The 14,610-nt window shown below is 57.8% G+C and overlaps 1 protein-coding gene across 5 annotated transcripts in view; it reads left to right on the top strand.

The window, feature by feature from the left end:
• LOC105464488 (stimulated by retinoic acid gene 8 protein-like) overlaps positions 1 to 14,610 on the top strand; it is an 88,637-nt gene that overhangs the window by 16,701 nt on the left and 57,326 nt on the right. Inside the window, exon 1 of one of the 5 annotated variants that reach the window (XR_011614131.1) lies at positions 10,702 to 12,705. The exons of the other annotated variants lie outside the window; for them this stretch is intronic. The gene's annotated coding sequence lies outside the window, so the exon portion shown is untranslated. Of the gene's footprint in view, positions 1 to 10,701; positions 12,706 to 14,610 lie in introns of those variants that run through there. 5 annotated transcript variants of the gene reach the window in all.

The following is a 14,610-nucleotide window of genomic DNA, read 5'->3' as shown; positions in this document are numbered from 1 at the left end:
AGGATGTCGTGGAAGGAGCCGATGGGCTTTGAAGTGGACGCGTGGGTTCCATCCCAGCTCATTCATATTCATTCATCCCCCGCCGGCCGTGGGGCTCTGGCCCGATTGTGCTCTGAGCCTCGGTGGTTTCGTGTGGTAGAATGGGATCAGGGCTGTGATGGGGATTAGGTGAGATGAGGCAGGCAGGAAGACGGCAGTATCCACGCCTGCGGTTTCCGGTCAGTGCGCGGCTTGTCCCTCTCCGATTTGGCGCTGGGGCTGATGGCAGGGGAGGGAGGGGCTTTGGGAGTGATTTCCCGGCTGGGTTGAGATGGCAGCTGACCTGGACACTGTCCTCGGGACCATCTGGGGAGAAGGGAAGTGGGGCCTCGACAGGGAACCAGGACCCCCGAGGGCTGGAGGGTCGGAGACAGCAGGTCTCCCACCCACTGCCTGCACTCGTGGGCAGGCTGCAGCCCAGAGAGGTGAGGCGCTGGCTCGGGGCCACACCGCAGTGAGTGGCCAGGCTGAGGGTGGAGCCTTGCCTGCTCTCCTCTTGGGCACTTCGGCTTCCTGCAGCCCCTGGGCCAGTCTGAAGTGGCTGCTCTGAGCAGGATCACCCTAGGGCCTGAGCTGAGCTCATTCGTTCTGTTTCTGTCTCTCTCCGTGTCTCTTCGTCTCTGTCTGCCCACCCGTCTCTCTGGCCCTGCCCCGTCTGTTTGCCGCAGCCGCCTCTCTCTCTCTCAGGCCGCGGGAGGGAGCTGGCTGGACAGAAGCTGGGCGCGCATGGGCAGGTGTGTGTGTGTGTGCGCCCTCGTGATCTCTGTGCGCTTGCCATTTGCTGGGTTTTGGGACACGTACATGTAAAACAATGTGCAAGTATACAAACCCCCTTATACCTGGGGAACTGACGCATGCTCTCGGCGTGCACAGCAGAACGGAACGGGCCACTGCCTGTTCCCAAGGCCTCCTCCCCAGAGGCTGTCACTGGCCCGTGTTTCCTGGCACCTACAAACACATGTACACCATCTGTTCTTACCCAGGAGGGATTCTCCTCACAGCTGGCCCTGCAGCCTCCTGCGGCCCCTGACTGCACCCTGAGCACCCTCCTCAGGAGTGTGGCAGGACCTGGGTCCTAATCCACCTTGGAATGGGCTTTCCTTGAAAGGACATTTCCCTGTTGTGAGTGCCTGGGCCGTTTGCACTTTTTCTACTTTCCCCGACTTCAGATCTGAAGTGTCCGACTTCAGAATCAAGCTCCTCTGACCCGGCCGGCTGTCCCGGGGCATGGGTGGGCTGGTTTGCGGGGATCTGTTTCTAAGGCTGAGTGTGGACGTCTGGGCTCCTCTCGCTCTTGGCTGAGCAGTTGAGGCAGGAGCCCATTCTGGCTGGGATTCCTGCCTGCGGGCTCCGTGGGACCTGGGGAAAGGTAGGGTGTGGGGGTCCAGGGCCAGGACCCCTGGCTGTCTCTGGGGACAGAGTACCCAGGGACTTGGAAGGCGGTGCCAGGAGACCACACGATTCCCTGCTGTTCTCCACCTGCTGTGTTCCAGGATCACTGGGCATTGGGCTCCTTGGGGCTACGGGGAGCTGCTTCAGGGCCCAGGAGCTTCCCAGTGTCCTTGAGTGCCGACCGGAGTGCCGGGGCCTTCTGGAGCTGGGGGTGGGGCTGGGTAGGTGAGTGCAAGGCCCAGAGGAGGGAGGTGCAGGCGATGGAGCAGGGTCTGGCCCCTGGCCTGTGGCTCTCATCCCTTTAGCCTTCCTCACAGACTGTCTTTCCTGCTGGGGGCTGAGCCTGGGCCAGTCCTGGCATGTTTTTGTTCCCTTGGCCAAGCTGGAGATTCCTTAATGCTGTAGGGAGAGAGCGCTGGACAGAGAGTCCTGAGTCCAGTGTTTGAATTGCAGATCTGTCTCTTACCTTCTGTGGAAGCCAAGGGTCAGGCCATTCACAGAATCAAAGGGAATCATATCTTCCTTTTATCAACAACACTCAAGTCACACCATGTGCCAGGCACTGTTCGAAGAACTTTATAGAACTTAGCAAAATCCTCACGACAACCCAGCAAAATAGATATTATCACTATCGCTACTTGACAGACGGGGAAACTGAGGAACAGAGAGGTTAAGGATCCTACCCACGGTCACACAGCGACTCGGTGATGGAATCAGGATTTGAACCTGGCCATCTGAACCTGACTGCCTTGCTGTGTTGGGTACCCTTGGCAATCCCTGGAAGGCGGTTATTGGGCAGGGCTGGTCCAGGCTGGTCCCCTGGTTTGAGCCTTGAGAGTGGTCCAGGAAGAAGATCCTGGCACATGGTAGGGGTGGCAGTTTAGGATCAGGCCCAATTTGAGTGCCTAGCTGATCATTTACTGAGCGAGTGACTTGACCTAGCGGGGCCTCAGTTTCCCCATCTGTAAAACAGGGTAACAGCCCTTCCTTGGCAGGGCTGTTGTGAGAATTCCATGCAGTGAGGCTCAGGTGCTCAGCACATGGTGGGCCGCTGCGAAGGCCCCATGACCAGGTGCGAGGGAGGCAGTTCAAGGGACGCCTATGCCAGCAGAGCTGAGTATATCTCCTGGAGTGCGGACCCCAGAGGCCGTGATTGGGAACTGATGGGCCCTGGGGCATGTGATGCCCTGCCCCTCTCATTATCAGGCACATACCTGTCTACCTGGTATATCCATCATGCAGCTGGACCCAAGACTGGGGACATGGTGGTCATCTGTGTGTGTTTCTGTAAATGTGTGGGCCAGACCGCAGCCCCTGGGGGATCACGCAGACATTCTCATGCACACACTCGGCAGGGAGAAACTCGTGAGAACTCCCGCTTGTGGGACCGAATCAGCCTTGGACAGTGTCTCATCCAGCTCCCGTGCTGTGTGCATGAAACAGAGGTCCAGAGAAGGGAGGGGGTTGCTCTGAGGCCCTCTGTGAGTTGGGATTATCTGAAGTTTAATTGCTGGGTAGGGCCTTTTCTTTTCTTTTTTTTTTTTGAGACAGAGTCTGGCTCTGTCCCCCAGGCTGGAGTGCAGTGGCATGATGTTGGCTCACTGCAAGCTCCGCCTCCTGGGTTCACACCATTCTCCTGCCTCAGCCTCCCGAGTAGCTGGGACTACAGGCGCCCACCACCGCGCCCGGCTAATTTTTTGTATTTTCAGTAAAGACGGGGTTTCACTGTGTTAGCCAGGATGGTCTCCATCTGCTGACCTCGTGATCCGCCCTCCTCGGCTTCCCAACGTGTTGGGATTACAGGCGTGAGCCACCGCACCTGGCTGCTGGGTGGGGCCTTTTCTAAAAAATGCTGCCATGAGCCCTACCTGCGGTGGCCCCGACGCTTGCCCACATCCTATGGTTCACTTCTCTACAGAGCATTTCCCTCTATCTGCCAATGCCAAGGCACTTGTTTCTTGATTTTCATGTTTACTCCCTGGCTCCCCCATCACCGTGAAAGCACTGTGAGGCCGGGGACCTTGTCTGTCTTGTTCACGAATGTGCCTGTGGTGCCAGCACAGAGCCGGCTGCATGATTATTGAGTAGGTGCTCGTAGGTGCTCAATAAGCATTTTTTGAAGAATAAGTGGCCTTGTGGTCACGTCTGAAATGATTTCTGAAAATCGTGCCCTCCAGCTCGCTCATGGTACAGTCTGAATTTCAGAGGGGCAAGGACTTTCCCAGAGCCTGAGCAGGGAATTGAACGCAGGCTTCCTGGCTCCCAGTCCCGAGCCCTCTTGTTCTGTGTGCTCATGTACACACACGACACACACACACACACGCACACACAAGCACACACACATGCACACACCCAGTAGGCCGTGATCCAGAAGCTTCCCTCTGATCATTGCTCAATTATCCAGCCTCAAATTGTCCATCTGTCCTCTTGGCCAAGGCCATGGGCTGCATGCCTACTGGGGCACCTGTTCTGGGCCTCCCCCCAGCCCGTGGCTGCCCAGAGGATGGGGCGGGAACCCTGGGAAGGTGGGGCTGTCCGGGTGACCATGGGCACATTCCCTGCTTTGCCCAATGGACTCTGTCTCCTGCTTCTGACCACGTCTCCTTCATCCCACCCTGAAATCCTACCTGCCCAAGCCTCCCGGTCCCCCTGCACCACCACCCTCCCATTGCTGGGCTCTCAGGCTTTAGGGGAAGGAGGTATCATTCTCAGGGACCAGCTTCCCCCTCAGCCTCCCCCAGGAAGTCTGCCCTAATGCCCGGGAGGATGGTAATTAGTATGAGGCAGGCTGATTAGCTCAGAAATTAAGTCTTTGTTTCCCTCGCTCCCCAGTTTCCCTAATTGAGCAGATGCAGAGCGGGGGACGGGGAGGGGCTGCTAGTTGGTCACGGGGCTGGGGCGCACACGTGTGGCTGTGTGGTTGCTGCAGGGATGGTGGGAGTGGGGGTGGCATGGATGGGAGGCACCGTCTAGAGGTCCCTTTGCTCTCTGCCCTTTCCCTGATGGAGTAGTGCCAGGGAGGGCCACCTGGGGGTGAATCCTGACACACGCAGCCCTCTGGGGTGTGTGATTGAGCTGACAGGCACCACACCCCGGCACTCTGTTGTGAGTGCTTATATGCAGTCATTCGTCCCCATGTCCAGGTCTTCATATCCAATCACCGATCATAACTGCTGTCACTTGTTGAGCACCTGCTCTGTGCCATCACTGGACTGGACACCTTTTAGGTATCTCCTCGTTCAGTCCTCAAGACAAGGGTGCAGATAGGGGACGCTTGCTTTTTTATTTTTCATTTGTTTTATTATTTTAGTTTTTGAGTTTCACTCTGTCGCCCAGGCTGGAGTACAGTGGTGCAATCGAGGTTCACTGCAGCCTCAACCTCCTGGGCTCAAGCGATCCTCCCATCTCAGCCTCCAGAGTAGCTGGGGCTACAAGTGCATCTCACTATGCCCAGCTAAGTTTTTAAACAACATAGCTCTCGCTATGTTGCCCAGGCTAGTCTCAAACTCCTGGGCTGAAGTGATCCTCCCGCCTTGGCCTCCCAAGGTGCTCAGATGACAGGTGTGATCCATTGTGCCTGCCCAGGACCCCCTGTTTTTTTGAAGGGAGGAATGTGGGGCTCAGAGAAGTGAGATGACTTGTCCAAGGTCACACAGTTCGGAGAGGCCAGGAAAGGGTTCAGATCCTGGCAGTCTCCTGCAGCCCTGTCTCAGGCTAAGGGGACCGTTTGGGCCGGGAAAGGGGATCCTGTGAACACATGGTGGTCAGTCCAGCTCCTGGATGCTAGGTTGAGGCCTTTGTCTTTCTTGTTTGTTGTTCGAGCATCAGCACGTCCCTCTTCTTGGGTCATTGGGAGGAGCAGTGACAATAAGTGTAATAATGACAGCAGTGATGAATTATTTAGTGCTTGCTGTGTCCCAGGCAGGTGACCCATGCCTGACATGTTTTCTTATTTCATGTTTACAATGACCCCATGAGCCGTGGGGTTGATACCTTTGCTATCCCCATTTTACATTTTAAGAAGCTGAGGTGGCCGGGCACAGTGGCTCATGCCCGTAATCCCAGCACTGTGGGAGGCCGAGGCGGGTGGATGACCTGACGTCAGAAGTTCGAAACCAGCCTGGCCAACTTGGTGAAACACCCTCTCTACTAAAAATACAAAAATTAGCCGGGTGTGGTGGAATGCACCTATAATCCCAGCTACTCAGGAAGCTGAGGCACAAGAATCACTTGAACCTGGGAGGCGGAGGTTGCAGTGAGCCGAGATCACACCATTGCACTCCAGCCTGGGCAAGAGCAAGACTCCGTCTCAGAAAAAAAAAGAGCTGAGGTTCAGGGAGGTGAGGGGCCTTGTTCTGGTTCCACAGTTGGTAAGTAGGGGACCCAGGATTCAGCCCAGGGCCTGACGCCCAGCCCTTCCTTCTTGATCACCACTCCATGTGGTCTATTACACATGTGAGGTGCCTGGCACATAGTGGGTGCTAAACACAGGTTAGTGTCCTGACCCCCCTCCCTGAAAAAAGCAGGTAGCTGGAACTCCTGTGTCTCTGGGGCTCAGCTAAGGATCTGGACCCTCCTCACAACAACCTATGTGGTAGGTATTGCTTTTATTCTCATTTTACAGGTGGGGGAGTTGAGGCTTAGAGAGGTGAAGTGACTTACCAAGGATCCCATAGCTGGTGAGGTGTTGTGTTCGGGCTTTGAATGCAGGCGGGTGTGGCAGGCTCCTGAGCACCAGCATCCACTCCCTGCTACACCTGTCCCTGAGCGCTGACCCTCCCAGCCCGGGTGTCAGCCGCTGCTCTTGGGCCAGCATCTTAACAGCCGTGTGCGGGGGATGCCTGAGTCTCCATCCTCCGCTGTCACCTGCCTCTGGCTGTAGGACATTGCGTGTGGCCACCTGCTGACTGGTCACTCCTTTGGGGTGTTCCTCTGACCCCTTAAACTCAACTGGTCCCACTCGGGCTCTGCCTCTGTCCTCCTGCACTGCTATTTGCCCATTCTCTGAGGCTCCCTGTTCCAGGGCAGGCACTACCCTCACTCAGACACCCTCCCAGACCCTGGGCGGCATCCCTGAGCTCCCCGCTTCGTCTCTGTCTTCATCCTGCCCGACTCTCTTAACCACGCCTGACTCAAATCTGCCTTCATGTGCCCACCCTGCTGTCTTTGCCTGCAACAAGTCACCCTCCAGCCCGTCTCACTGCAGCCCCCTCACAGGCTGCTGGTGCCATTTCCGCCCCTCCGATGCATTCTGAACCCTTCCATTGGTGGCACCTCCCCAGCATGTCGCTGGCTCCCCACTGCCCTTGGGCCAAGATCCAGAGCCTTGAGATCTGCAAGGCGATGGCTTGGCCTCAGGCTCCCTCTCCTTCTGACGTTCTATATCTTGATCTCAGTTCTCCTGACCTTGTTCCAGTTCCTCAAAAGTGCCACCTTCTGGGTACCGCGTACATGGTTCCCTCGCCAGGATCACCCTCAGCAAAGCCTTCCTGGACCCCAGGACAGATGAGGCCCCTCAGATGTCCCTGCACTGGGGACGTCCCTCTCTTTCTCCCAAGAGCTCTTTGAGGAGTGGTGTTGGCCATTTTGCAGATGGGGAAGCTGAGACTCAGAAGGCAAAGCTAGCAGCCAAACCCAAGGCTCTCTCATTCTAGGGCCTGTGGTCTCCTCAGCGTGTGCAGGTGTGTGTACACGTGTGCACACACGATGGGCACCGCGGATGGCTGTCTGTGTGAGACCTCGTTTGGGCTGAGATGATCATCCTCGTTGGGGAGAGGAGGTCCCAGGTGGTGTCTGGGTGCCTGGCCTGACTTTTCTGCCTTTTCCTGTGGTGGGGGTGAGGGCATGCTATATGAATTTGGGGCGAGTGTCAGTCCCTTGCTAGACCCTGAGGTCACAGCCTCCCAGACCCTCTTGCTTCTCTCCCTTTGCTTCAAAACAAACACGTGTGAGCCCAAACTACCCATCCAGCCAAGGCACAGATGGAGTCAGAATTAATTAGTGCTGTTGCCAAGGCAACCGGGACCCAGACCAGGATCCAGTCTTCTCTCGGCCCACCCCCACCCTCCAACCCCTTGCCCCGCCTCACATGGCCCCGCCCCTTAGGGGCCTGGCCCCGCCCTCTGCCCTGGGGATGCCCCTGGGGACTTCTAAATCGGGAAGGTGGTGGTCGGGATGTCTAGGAGCTGGCTTTCACTCTGGGCTTGGTGGGACCTTGGGCAAGTCCCTGCAGTGCTGGGAGCCTAGCTTTGTTCTGCAGAATGAATGGATGGACAGGTGGACCTGCCTGAGGGTGGGGGGTGGAGCCTTATGGAGTGACACGTCATGGAGGACTTGAGACTGGTGACAGAGGGAAGAATGAAAGTGGCCTCAGCTTGGGATGTTGTTGGAGAAGATGTAGCTGGTAGTAACTGGGATAGGCTGGGGCTGTGGCTTTTTCTGCCAGCAGGAGGGGGCAGTTGTAGGCAAGTGAGGCATAGTTTCTGGCCCAGGCCATTCTTGGAGGTGTGCTTAAGCGGAGGATGTGGAGACGACCTGAAGGAAACAGGCCCCCTCTAACCCCCGTCTCCTATACTTCAGAGTCCCCAGTGCTGTGCTCTGTACACAACAATGCCACCCTAGCTTGGCGTGCCTTGGGTTGGCTGGGACGAGGCCCCGGGCACGCTCTGGCTTCTGCTCAGTCTTCTGCCTGGTCCTGGGAGCCACCGAGCCCCTGGAGGCTGAACACCATCTCTCCTGCCACCTGCGTCACTGGCCATTTATTTGCTCCTTCAGCTGCTGTGGAGGCTTCCCTCAAACTGTCGTGGTGGCGCAGGGGCTCAGGAGAGAAGACAGGCTGGGACTGGTGGCTACACTCTCGCCTTGGCTCCACAGCCCCTTCCTTGGGGACTGTGGACGAGTGGCTGCCCCCCTCATGAGCCTCAGTTTCCTTTTCTGTCAGCTGGGCCCAGTGATGCCTCTAATGAGATCACCAGTTGGAAAGGCTTTTGAGAGGCAAGAACTAGGGGTGGGAGACTCAGACGCTCACCAGGGCCGGGTCACTGCAAGGTGCATGTCTGGTCTGTGTAGGGTGTGGTGGGGCCTGTGGCAAACTCCAGCGGTCAGTTTGGATGGCATCAAAACTCAAATGTGTGTCAACACCGAGTCTGCCAACAAAACCGAACCACAGGCTGCCTTTGGAGCTGCCAGCTTGCCCCGGAAGGCAAACTCTACAAATGGATTAGCTGGGGGATATTTAACTCTTCTTTACATAATAACAAGGGCTAACATTTATTGAGGGTTTGCTCTGTGCCAGAGACAACTAAGCACTTTACTTGGATTATCTCCTCTGATCCTCCTAGGAACCCCAAAGCAGGCAGGGTGCAGCTACCGTTCCTACTTTGTAGATGAGGCAATTAAACCACAGAGAGGTTAAGTCAGGAGCCCATGGTCACACAGCTGCGGAGGAGGGAGCAGGGCTCACTCCTGGGCCTTCTGATTTCTTATCTGGGGCTTCTTCCTTCAGCCTCCCTGGGGCAGGTTGAGGCGAGGGCAGACCCCATAGGCAAGGAAAGACAGAAGACGAAGATGGCGGCTTTTCCCTTGTCGCCAAGGAGGCTGGGGGCAGGGAGAGGAGAAACAAAATTAAACAAACGAAGGGTGTTGTGGAGCTGGGGAAGAATAACTTATTTTTTATGAGCTTGTTAACATTTGTGAAGTTAAGTAAGCAGGAATTTATACCCCTCGTTTGCATGCATTAAAGGGAGGGCTGCCGGGGCCAGCTCAGTTACTGGGAAACCTCAGATGCCTCCCAGGGTGGTGGCCCCCAGGCTCGCATTAGGCAGCTCCTGTGCAGCGATGGTTTGTTTGGGCTGTTTCTAGTCATTTCAGCAGGTCCAGCTGGGGCCGTGTTTCCTGAGGGCCCACTGTGTGCTTGGCATTGGCCTACCCTGGCTGCTGGGAGTGGAGCAGCTGGCCTGAATCCCATCACAGTGGCTTGGCCCTTAGTTCACCGGCTGAATGTTCTAGAAACTGTTCCAAGCCTCCCCAGGGACCTGAGAATGTGCAGGAGGTCCCATGACCACCAATTTTGCTGCCAAGAGCTGTGACACCTGAGGCATGTTGCTCTGGCTCTCTGGGCCTCAGTTTCCTCATCTTTAAAATGGGGACAATGACAGTGTATATATACTGCCCAACTGTGTGTCCCCTGCTTAGACACTGCCCATCTGAGATGACACTGGCTAGTTGGGAAGCTGTGCTCCCTTTGCTAGTTGACCTGTGTTTTTGGAGACGCTTTGTCTCCAATAGACCTGAGAGCTTGGTGTCCCTTCCTCTGGAAGACCAGGCAGCCCCACCTGGCCTAGGCCCCACGGTCCCCACACGTTCCACTTGTAGTTCCTGCTCCCCTGCATGACTGACTCCCTTGGGGCTGTGAACTTCCTCAGGGCAGTGCTGCATCTGTTGAGGTCATTGCCAGTCCCCTGCACCTGCCCCAGTACTTGGCACAGAGCCAGGACTTGAGACGCGGTGTGAAATGAATGAGTGAAAGAAATACTTAGCCTGTGTCTGTTTTCGCCACTTAGGGATTACGAGTCCCTTCCAGGTGTGTAGTGATTAATGGGTTTGAAGGCACTTTCAGGCTAATGCCCTCATTTGATCTCCACCTTTAGATCCCCCTACAAGAAGGCAAGGCAGGGCCTGTGTCCGGCATGGACTGTCTCACGCTTTTGTTTGTTCAAGGAAACTCTTGAACTCCTGTTCTGGGCCGGGTGCTGGGACCCTGGTGGGGAGTGAGGCTGTGTCCTTCCCTCCAGGGGCTCAGGGGCTGCTGCCAGCAGGCGTGCCCACTGAGGGTGGGTGGGGAGGCTGAGGGGGCTTTGGGGAGTCCTGGCACTGTTGCAGGCCTCAGGCTCCCATCTGTCTAATGGGTGACAGCGAAGAGGTTTAAGCTCTCCCAGTTCTGCCAGGCTGTGGTTCTTCGTTGTCAGGTTTTGTCACCAGGCACCTGCTAGGAGGCCCTAAGATGCCAGGATGGCTTTGCCCCAGCCCTGCCCAGGCAGCCCTGGCCCTCCCGGTGGCTGAGGTGCCCCTCAGGCACAGGTGTGCGGGCCTCTGGGGGTGGGGGGAGGAGGCAGCTGCCCCTGCTGCTACCCTCAGGCCCGTGTCAGTGGGGGCAGCTCTCTGTCCACAGTGGGAGTCTGCCTGTGGACAGAAGGTGAAGTCTCATTGGACCGGGGTGGGGTGGGATGGGGGTAGACAAGAGGGGGTGGGTCAGCATCTCTGAGTGGAGTGGAGGGTGGTTGAGGCCCCTGACCTCGGAGGATAATAACCCCACCTTCCCTTACATTCTTCTCCCTTGCACCCCCTTGCCCCTCCCAGTTTCCCGGGGACCCGCTGCATGGGCTGGGGACATGGAGGGCCTGGTCTTCGGAGGCAGGGAGGGGGTGGTTGCAGGCCTCACCCTGTATCTTTGGGCAGTTGTTTCCCCTGTCTGTGCCTCAGTTTCCTCCTCTGTGCCTTGCGGATGATACTGGTTTGAGGGTTCAGTGAGTGCTGAGGAAGCATTTGGTCAAGCTCTGCAAGCCCTTCCTTCTTTCATTCACCAGGAGGAGCAAGGCGGCCATGGCGGGGAGGTGGTGGCTGGAGCGAGTGAGTGAGGTGGGAGGTGAAGAAGTGAAGTCTGGGAAGATTTTGGATACTATTCCAATCTTATGGGAGCCAGCAGCCGGTGAGGGCAGAGGCCGGTGGCCCAGGTGGGCTACATGGGGGGCTCGGTGGAGGTGGGAGAGGTGGGCCAGTGGTCTCCGTGGTCAGTGGAGGTGGCAGAGGTGGGCCGGTGGTCCAGGTGTGCGATGCGGGGGGCTCAGTGGAGGTGGGAGAGGTGGGTCTCTGTGGTTGGTGGAGGTGGGAGAGGTAGGCCGGTGGTCTCTGTGGTTGGTGGAGGTGGGAGAGGTGGGCCGGTGGTCTCTGTGGTCAGTGGAGGTGGGAGAGGTAGGCCGGTGGTCTCCGTGGTCGGTGGAGGTGGGAGAGGTAGGCCGGTGGTCTCCGTGGTCAGTGGAGGTGGGAGAGGTGGGCCGGTGGTCTCCGTAGTCGGCGGAGGTGGGAGAGGTGGGCCGGTGGTCTCCGTGGTCGGCGGAGGTGGGAGAGGTGGGCCGGTGGTCTCCGTGGTCGGTGGAGGTGGGAGAGGTAGGCCGGTGGTCTCCGTGGTCGGTGGAAGTGGGAGAGGTGGGTCAGTGGTCTCCGTGGTCGGTGGAGGTGGCAGAAGTGGGCCGGTGGTCCAGGTGTGCGATGTGGGGGGCTCGGTGGAGGTGGGAGAGGTGGGTCTCCGTGGTCGGTGGAGGTGGGAGAGGTGGGCTGGTGGTCTCCGTGGTCTGATGAACTTGCTTGCTCTGCCTCCAGGCACTCAGGGGCGGCACAGGAGGGAGCGTATTTCCTCAGCAGACAGTTCTCAGGGAGCCAGTATGGGCCTGGGCGTGAAAAGAATCCGTGCCCTCAGGAAGCCCACCACAGGGGCAGACTTGCCAGCCAGTCCTTACAGTCCTTACAGGGTGGCTGAGGCCTGGTGGGCTGGAAGGTTTCCTGTAGGAGGCAGCTTTGAGTCCCGCCTGAGAAGCAGCACTCACTGGGCAGGGATGGGGCAGGAGGATACTCCAGGCCTGGGAATCTCAAGGGGAAAGGCCAAGAGGTGCGAAAAGCCTCTCCGAGTTCAGAGAGGGGTAAGAAGCTCAAGTGCCCATGTCTGGGAGTGGGAGGGAGGATCCAGGAGTCTGGGGAGGAGGCCAGCGGCCCCTGAGCTCCCTCCGGGCCAGGAGAGGGCTGGAGGCTGTGTCTTCCAGCAGCAGGGAGCACGTGTGTGTTTGGGAACAGGCCATGTGGATGCTGTGCTGCAGGAAGGAGCTGGTGGGGGGAGCTGAGGAATCGGGGGGCATGTTTCTTGGAGGTGCTGTTCTGGGGTGGGGCTGGAGGTGGGAAGATGGATAGGGCAGGAGTGGAGGTAGGGGCCCAAGCAAGGGAGGAGCCTAGGAGATCCCGCACCAGCTGGAGAGGTGTACATGTGTGCACACGTGACGTGTAGATGCGTGCGTGTGCACGCCTGCGTATGTGAAGCGGGGAGCAGTTTGTCCGGATGGTGTTGGAGGGCACATTGCAGAGACAGGGCCCAGCCGGATCACGAGAGGCCTAAACTGTGGAGCAAAGGAGCTGGGGAGGCACCGGAGGCTTCAGAGCAGGCCGGCGACGTGACTGTGCTGCAGGAGGCTTCCTTCCACTGCTGTGCAGAGGATGGGCTGAGGCAGGGTAGGCGACAGTCAGTTAGGAGACTGCTGTGCTGTGCTGGGGGGTTTTACTGGGGTCGGGGGAAGGGGCTGGAGAGGAGCGGGGTGGTGGAGCCCAGGGCAGCTCAGTGGAAGAGGTAGCATTTGATCAGAATGTAAAAGGGGAGAGGTTTGCTTTCTGGAAGTGGAAGGAGAGACACAGCAGGTGGCTGGAACAGTCCCTACAAAGGCTCGCAGGAGGGAGAGGCCAGGCTGGGGGCCAGTATATTCAGGGGCCTTTGAGGAATAAAGGGCAGGTTGGAGTCAAAAAAGAATGTCATTTAGTGAGGCCCTCCGTGTGCTCGGCACGGTCTACCCGGGACTGAGCGCTAGCTCTGCCACCCACAGCTGCCTGGGCTTGGGTAAGGTGTTTGACCCCAGCACCTTCATTTCATTGTCTGTCAGATGGGGACCCTGTTAGACTCAGCCTCACGGAGTCACTGTGAGGATTAGATGAAATAATCCACCCGCAGCGTGGCCTGGAAGATGTTCGGCCGTTATTGGCTGTGTCCTTACCATCTCATTTAACACAGCAACCCTGCAGGGCAGCCTCGCATCCCCGGGGTCCAGTGAAGACATCGGCTCAGAGAAGCTGTGCAGGCTGCCGAGGCCACACATCTGGGAGGGGAACCGAACAAGGATCTGAGTCCAGGTTATGAGGACCCCAGACTTGGTGTTCTTTCCCGGGTGCCCACAGCCTCCCAGAACGCCTGTAAAATGCCCAGCCCGATAAACTCGTTTCCCTCCTCACGCTTAGGAAGCTCCTGGATCCAATGTAAGAAGAAGCGGGCAGGAGACCAATGCCGATCTCTGGGTTCAGGTCAGCTGCTTGCTCTTGGAGCCTCAGTTTCCTCATCTGGAAGTGAGAGCCCCATGTCCCCTGATAAGATCACACGGGGCTCCCACAAGGCCAGCCGTGTCAGCTGACCCTGTGGTCTAGGCGAGGCTCCTGGCAGGGTCTCTGTCCACGTTCCTCCCCTTTCTCTGTCCCTCTGCACCCGCCTGACCAGACTGTCCTGAGGGCAGGGCCAGCATGGGGGCCATCATACTGGATGGCTTCCTGATGGTCACAGCAGCCAGAAGGAGCTGGGAGGCCTGGCTGTCATCAGTCATAATGGGCACACTCAGAGTGGAGACGGAGGCCAGCTGGGAATTACATGCCTGGGGGCCTATGTGGTTCTTTTGCTTTTTCAGTTTTCACTCCCTGGGTGCCTTCTCTGTGCCAGGCTTCTCACTGAGGGCACAGAGGGGACACAGAGGGGCACGCCGTGCTTCCTGGCCCTCTGGAGGGGACACAGTGACCCTTCAATGGGATGCCACTTGGAGCTGGTGAGCATGGGGGTGCTGTGGAGTGGAGTGGTGAAGCCAGACCAGGGATTCAAAGCAGGCTTCCTGGAGGAGGTGATGCCCGAGCTGAAGCTGGTAGGAGTTCATGGTGTTAGTGGTCACTTACCAAGAAGGAGCTTAGTCTCTGGCCCTGGGGCTGCAGGGAGCCCTAGAAAGATTTTGAGCAGGAGAGACAGCGTCAGAACTGCCCTGTGGAAGGCTCCCTCTGGCTGGAAAAAAAGGAGATCCCTGTGAGGGACAGGCAAGTGATGATAGTGGCCTGTCCTGGCATGGACTTGGAGGCTGGTCTGATCTTCATCTTCCAGTGGGAGAGGCAGGAGTTGATGGGAAAGCTGGGATCTGTGACCTGAGCAACCAGGCAGGCGGTGGTGGCCATGACCGAGTGCGATCTGAGCAGCCAGGGGCATGCATGCAGCCACCCTGGAGGAGAGGGCAGATGAGGGCGCCACAGGCCAAGGACAGAGCTTGGAGGAGCAGCGGTGGTTAGTGGGTCTGGGCAGGAAGGGGGCGCCTGGAAGGGGAAGGGGCATGGCTGGGAGGC

Source organism: Macaca nemestrina, chromosome 15, assembly GCF_043159975.1.
Source record: "Macaca nemestrina isolate mMacNem1 chromosome 15, mMacNem.hap1, whole genome shotgun sequence".
Taxonomy (NCBI): domain Eukaryota; kingdom Metazoa; phylum Chordata; class Mammalia; order Primates; family Cercopithecidae; genus Macaca; species Macaca nemestrina.
Note: the sequence above shows the minus strand (reverse complement) of the source record. Positions and strands in the feature narration are given on the sequence as shown.